The sequence below is a fragment of the Triticum aestivum genome, chromosome 1D, assembly GCF_018294505.1.
Source record: "Triticum aestivum cultivar Chinese Spring chromosome 1D, IWGSC CS RefSeq v2.1, whole genome shotgun sequence".
NCBI lineage: Eukaryota > Viridiplantae > Streptophyta > Magnoliopsida > Poales > Poaceae > Triticum > Triticum aestivum.
Window position 1 is genome coordinate 107,745,704 of NC_057796.1, and position 7,447 is coordinate 107,753,150.

Genomic DNA, 7,447 nt, shown 5'->3' on the forward strand with positions numbered 1-7,447 from the left:
CTGTGCCCAGAGTCTGGGTGAAGCTTCGCTGGATGACAGACGAACATACATCCTCAAAACTAGAAATAACGTTGATATTAAGAAGGAGAGGTATATAAGGTGACTGTTGTACCTGAAAGTTGTAGTATTTGATAGATGAGTAGCCCACCACTTTCAATTTTGGGGTAGAAATGACATTGATTCTTGTTGGACCTTCTTGATCAACTACAAGTAATCTCTCAAGTGAAGGTGTGTCCTGGATGACCATATTGTGGTCCACCTTTTGTGATGTCTCGTTGCAGCACCAGCAACACACATAAATAGTCCGGAGAGTCCTGGAGGTGATGTGCAAGGTACTCGACCAATTCATCGCCTGAAGACGAAGGAACTCGAGTGTAGTACAGCCGCAGAGCAGTGATACGTCCATTTTGCATCATGCTTTTATATCGATATTTATTGCATTATGGGCCGTTATTACACATTATGTCACAATACTTATGCCTATTCTCTCTTATTTTACAAGGTTTACATGAAGAGGGAGAATGCCGGCAGCTGGAATTCTGGGCTGGAAAAGGAGCAAATATTAGAGACCTATTCTGCACAACTCCAAAAGTCCTGAAACTCCACGGAAGTTATTTTTGGAAATAATAAAAAATACTGAGCGAAGAAAATACCAGAGGGGGCCCACACCCTGGCCATGAGGGTGGGGGCGCGCCCCTGCCTCGTGGGCCCCCTGTTGGCCCTCCGGTGCCCATCTTCTGCTATATGAAGTCTTTCGTCCGAGAAAAAATCATAAGCAAGCTTTCGGGACGAGACTCCGCCGCCACGAGGCGGAACCTTGGCGGAACCAATCTAGGGCTCTGGCGGAGCTGTTCTGTCGGGGACACTTCCCTCCGGGAGGGGGAAATCATTGCCATCGTCATCACCAACGCTCCTCTCATCGGGAGGGGGCCAATCTCCATCAAGATCTTCATTAGCACCATCTCCTCTCAAACCCTAGTTCATCTCTTGTATCAAATTCTTGTCTCTAAGTCTAAGATTGGTACCTGTAGGTTGCTAGTAGTGTTGATTACTCCTTGTAGTTGATGCTAGTTGGTTTATTTGGTGGAAGATCATATGTTCAGATCCTATATGCATATTAATACTCCTGTGATTATGAACATGAATATGCTTTGTGAGTAGTTACGTTTGTTCCTGAGGACATGGGAGAAGTCTTGCTATTAGTAGTCATGTGAATTTGGTATTCGTTCGATATTTTGATGAGATGTATGTTGTCTCTCCTCTAGTGGTGTTATGTGAACGTCGACTACATGACACTTCACCATTATTTGGGCCTAGAGGAAGGCATTGGGAAGTAATAAGTAGACGTGCTAGAGTGACAGAAGCTTAAACCCTAGTTTATTGCTTCGTAAGGGGCTGATTTGGATCCACATGTTTCATGCTATGGTTAGGTTTACCTTAATACTTCTTTTGTAGTTGCGGATGCTTGCAATAGGAGTTAATCATAAGTGGGATGCTTGTCCAAGTAAGGACAGCACCCAAGCACCGGTCCACCCACATATCAAATTATCAAAGTACCGAACGCGAATCATATGAGCGTGATGAAAACTAGCTTGACGATAATTCCCATGTGTCCTCGGGAGCGCTTTTCTCTATATAAGAGTTTGTCCAGGCTTGTCCTTTGCTACAAAAAGGATTGGGCCATCTTGGTGCACTTTATTTACTTGTCACCCGTTACAAATTATCTTATCACAAAACTATCTGTTACCTATAATTTCAGTGCTTGCAGAGAATACCTTGCTAAAAACCGCTTATCATTTCCTTCTGCTCCTCGTTGGGTTCGACACTCTTACTTATCGAAAGGACTACGATAGATCCCCTATACTTGTGGGTCATCAAGTCTCTTTTCTGGCGCCGTTGCCGGGGAGTGAAGCGCCTTTGGTAAGGAAAAATTTATATAGTGTGCTGAAATCTACTGTCACTTGTTACTATGGAAAGTAATCCTCTGAGGGGCTTGTTCAGAGTATCTTCACCCCGACCAGTAGAGCAAAGAGTTGCTCCTCAACCTACTGAACCTACTAAAAATGAAAATTTTTATTTTTAAATTCCTTCGGGTATGATAGAGAAACTGCTAGCTAATCCTTTTGCAAGAGATGGAACATTGCATCCCGATTTACACCTAATCTATGTGGATGAAGTTTGTGGATTATTTAAGCTTGCAGGTATGCCCGATGATGTTATCAAGAAGAAGGTCTTCCCTTTATCTTTGAAGGGAGATGCATTGACATGGTATAGGCTATGTGATGATATGGGATCATGGGACTATAAGCGATTGAAATTGGAATTTCATCAGAAGTTTTATCCTATGCATCTTGTTCATCGTGATCGTAATTATATATATAATTTTTGGCCTCGCGAAGGAGAAAGCATCGCTCAAGATTGGGGGAGGCTTAAGTCAATGTTATATTCATGCCCCAATCATGAGCTCTCAAGAGAAATGATTATTCAAAATTTTTATGCTCGGTTTTTGACAACAATCGCTCCATGCTCGATACTTCTTGTACTGGTTCCTTTATGATGAAGACTATTGAATTCAAATGGGATTTATTGGAAATAATTAAACGCAACTCTGAAGATTGGGATCTCGACGAAGGTAAGGAGTCAGGTATAACACCTAAGTTTGATTGTGTTAAATCTTTTATGGATACTGATGTTTTCCGTAAATTTAGCACTAAATATGGACTTGACTTTGAGATAGTAGCTTCTTTTTGTGAATCTTTTGCTGCTCACGTTGATCTCCCTAAGGAGAAGTGGTTTAAATATAATCCTCCCGTTGAAGTAAAAGTAGTTGCACCTATTAAAGTTGAAGAAAAGACTATCACTTATAATGATCCTATTGTCCCTACTGCTTATGTTGAGAAACCACCTTTCCCTGTTAGAATAAAGAATCATGCTAAAGCTTCAACTATGGTTCGTAAAAGCAATATTAGAACTTATACACCTCCTGAGCAAGTTAAAGTTGAACCTAATATTGCTATTGTTAAAGATCTCTTGGCTGATAATATTGATGGGCATGTTATTTATTTCTGTGATGAGACCGCTAGAATTGCTAAAACTGATGCTAAAGATAAACATAGACCTGTGGTAGGCATGCCTGTTATTTCTGTTGAAATAGGATGTCATTGTTATCATGGCTTATGTGATATGGGTGCTAGTGCTAGTGCAATACCTATTTCTTTATATCAAGAAATTATGCATGATATTGCACCCGCTGAGTTAGAAGATATAGATGTTACAATTAAGCTTGCCAATAGAGATACTATTTAACCAATTGGGATTGTTAGAGATGTTGATGTCTTGTGTGGAAAAACTAAATATCCTGCTGATTTTCTTGTTCTTGGTTCCCCACAAGATAGCTTTTGCCCCATTATATTTGGTAGACCCTTCTTGAACACTATTAATGCTAAGATAGACTGCGAAAAGGATGTTGTTACTATTGGTTTGGGTGATATGTCTCACGAGTTTAATTTTCTAAATTTCGTAGACAACACCGTGAAGAGGAATTGCCTAGTAAAGATGAAATTATTGGTCTTGCTTCTATTGTTGTGCCTCCTAATGATCCTTTAGAACAATATTCACTAGACCATGAAAATGATATGTTTATGAATGAAAGAAGGGAAATAGATGAAGTATTCTTTAAACAGGGACCCATTCTGAAACACAACCCGCCTGTTGAAATCCTAGGGATCCTCCTCCACCCAAGGGTGATCCCGTGTTTGAGCTTAAACCTTTACCTGATACTCTTAAATATGCTTATCTTGATGAAAAGAAGATATACCCTGTTATTATTAGTGCTAAAAATTATTGAAAACTCTGAAGAAGCACCGTGCTGCTATTGGATATACTCTTGATGATCTTAAGGGCATTAGTCCCACTCTATGTCAACACAAAATAAATCTGGAGAAAGACGCCAAACCAGTTATTGATCACCAACGACGGTTAAATCCTAAGATGAAAGAAGTGGTAAGAAAGGAAATATTAAAGCTCCTTGAAGCAGGTATAATCTATCTCGTTGTTGATAGTCAGTGGGTAAGCCCTGCCCATTGTGTCCCTAAGAAAGGAGGTATTACTGTCGTTCCTAATGATAAAGATGAATTGATTCCTCAAAGAATTATTACAGGTTATAGGATGGTAATTGACTTCCGTAAATTAAATAAAGCTACTAAAAAGATCATTACCCCTTGCCATTCATTGATCAAATGCTAGAAAGATTATCCAAACACACACATTTTTGCTTTCTAGATGGTTATTCTGGTTTCTCTCAAATACCTGTGTCAGCTGATGATCAAGCAAAGACCACTTTTACTTGCCCTTTCGGTACTTTTGCTTATAGACGTATGCCTTTTGGTTTATGTAATGCACCTGCTACCTTTCAAAGATGCATGATGGCTATATTCTCTGACTTTTGTGAAAAGATTTGTGAGGTTTTCATGGACGATTTCTCCGTTTATGGATCCTCTTTTGATGATTGCTTGAGCAACCTTGATCGAGTTTTGCAGAGATGTGAAGAAACTAATCTTGTCTTGAATTAGGAGAAGTGCCACTTTATGGTTAATGAAGGTATTGTCTTGGGGCATAAAACTTCTGAAAGAGGCATTGAAGTTGATAAAGCTAAAGTTGATGCTATTGAAAAGATGCCATGTCCCAAGGACATCAAAGGTATAAGAAGTTTCCTTGGTCATGCCGGTTTTTATAGGAGGTTCATTAAGGACTTCTCAAAAATTTCTCGGCCTCTGACTAATCTATTACAAAAAGATATTCCTTTTGTCTTTGATGATGATTGTGTAGAAGCATTCGAAATACTTAAGAAAGCATTAATTTCTGCACCTATTGTTCAGCCACCTGATTGGAATTTACCCTTTGAAATTATTTGTGATGCTAGTGATTATGCTGTAGGTGCTGTTCTAGGGCAAAGAGTTGATAAGAAATTAAATGTTATTCAATATGCTAGTAAAACTCTAGACAGTGCTCAGAGAAATTATGCTACTACTGAAAAGGAATTCTTAGCAGTTGTATTTGCTTGTGATAAGTTCAGACCTTATATTGTTGATTCTAAAGTAACTATTCACACTGATCATGCTGCTATTAAATATCTTATGGAAAAGAAAGATGCTAAACCTAGACTTATTAGATGGGTTCTCTTGCTACAAGAATTTGATTTGCATATTATTGATAGAAAGGGAGCTGAGAACCCCGTTGCAGACAACTTGTCTAGGTTAGAAAATGTTCTTGATGACCCACTACCTATTGATGATAGCTTTCCTGATGAACAATTAAATGTCATAAATGCTTCTCGCACTGCTCCATGGTATGCTGATTATGCTAATTACATTGTTGCTAAATTTATACCATCTAGTTTCACATACCAGCAAAAGAAAAAGTTTGTCTATGATTTGAGACATTACTTTTGGGATGACCCACATCTTTATAAAGGAGTAGATGGTGTTATTAGACGTTGTGTACCTGAGCATGAACAGGAACAGATCCTACACAAGTGTCACTCCGAAGCTTATGGAGGACACCACGCTGGAGATAGAACTGCACATAAGGTATTGCAATCCGGTTTTTATTGGCCTACTCTCTTCAAGGATGCTTGTAAGTTTGTCTTATCTTGTGATGAATGTCAAAGAATTGGTAATATTAGTAGATGTCAAGAAATGCCTATGAATTATTCACTTGTTATTGAACCATTTGATGTTTGGGGCTTTGATTATATGGGACCGTTTCCTGCCTCTAATGGATATACACATATTTTAGTTGCTGTTGATTACGTTACTAAGTGGGTAGAAGCTATTCCAAGTAGTAGAGCTGATCATAACACTTCTATTAAGATGCTTAAAGAAGTTATTTTTCCGAGGTTTGGAGTCCCTAGATATTTAATGACTGATGGTGGTTCACATTTTATTCATGGTGCTTTCCGTAAAATGCTTGCCAAGTATGATGTTAATCATAGAATTGCATCTCCATATCACCCATAGTCTAGTGGTCAAGTAGAATTGAGTAACAGAGAGCTCAAATTAATTTGGCAAAAGACTGTTAATAGATCTAGAAAGAATTGGTCCAAGAAACTTGATGATGCATTATGGGCCTATAGAACTGCATATAAAAATCCTATGGGCATGTCTCCGTATAAAATGGTTTATGGAAAAGCATGTCACTTACCTCTCGGACTAGAACATAAGGCATATTGGGCCATTAAAGAGCTCGATTATGATTTCAAACTTGCCGGTGAGAAGAGGTTATTTGACATTAGCTCACTTGATGAATGGAGAACCCAAGCCTATGAGAATGCCAAACTGTTTAAAGAAAAAGTTAAAAGATGGCATGACAAAAGGATACAAAAGCGTGAGTTTAATGTAGGTGATTATGTGTTGCTATTCAACTCTCGTTTAAGATTTTTTGCAGGAAAACTTCTCTCTAAATGGGAAGGGCCTTCCGTTATCGAGGAGGTCTATCGTTCCGGTGCCATAAAAATCAACAACTTCGAAGGCACAAATCCGAAGGTGGTGAACGGTCAAAGAATCAAACATTATATCTCAGGTAATCCTATAAATGTTGAAACTACTGTTATTGAAACCGTAACCCCGGAGGAATACATAAGAGTCACCTTCCAGATCGTTTCAGACTTCGAAAAGGAATAGGTATGTGATACGGTAAGTAAACCGACTCCAAAACAGTTCGAATGGCAATTTTTCTCCGTTTTGGAATATTTAGAAAAATAGGAAAATAAGAAGCAGTCCGGGAAGGACACGAGGCTTCCACGAGGGTGGGAGGCGCGCCCTACCCCCCTGGGCGCGCCCCCTGCCTCGTGGGCACCTCGTGTGCTCTCCGGACTCCATTTTCTTGCACGATACGTATTTTGGTCGGTAAAAATTCATTATATAATCTCCCGAAGGTTTTGAACACCGTATCACGCAATTATCCTCTGTTTTTGTTTCGAGCTGTTTCTGCCGCAGATTAGAGCAAGATGTCTTCTCAAGAGTCAGTCGGGGAGAGTCGGGTGTCTCATCCGACACCAGGCCCAGAGGAAAACAGCAATGCCTATCACTTTGGACCCTCAACGGAGGAAGAGATGGAAGCTGACTTGAAAAGGATAGATGCCATGGAGGAGGATCAAGAAGTTACTTCTTGTTTCCGGGCAGGATTCGCGATGGGGGAACTCCAGAGCTCAGCTATCCCAAACTCGGTCATCCCCTCCAATGTTAAATTTCTCTCTTATGAAAATATGAAAAGGAGTGTTACTTGTTCTCCCGCAGCTATGCAGCATCCATGGGTGCAAGGAGCTTTAACCGTCACGAGTAAGCTCCGTAAGGAAATAATGGATCTTAAGCGGCAAGTCAACAAGCTCGAGGAGGAGAGTCGTATCCTGAGGGGTATCATAGCCAAGAATATCACATCTTCACCCCCA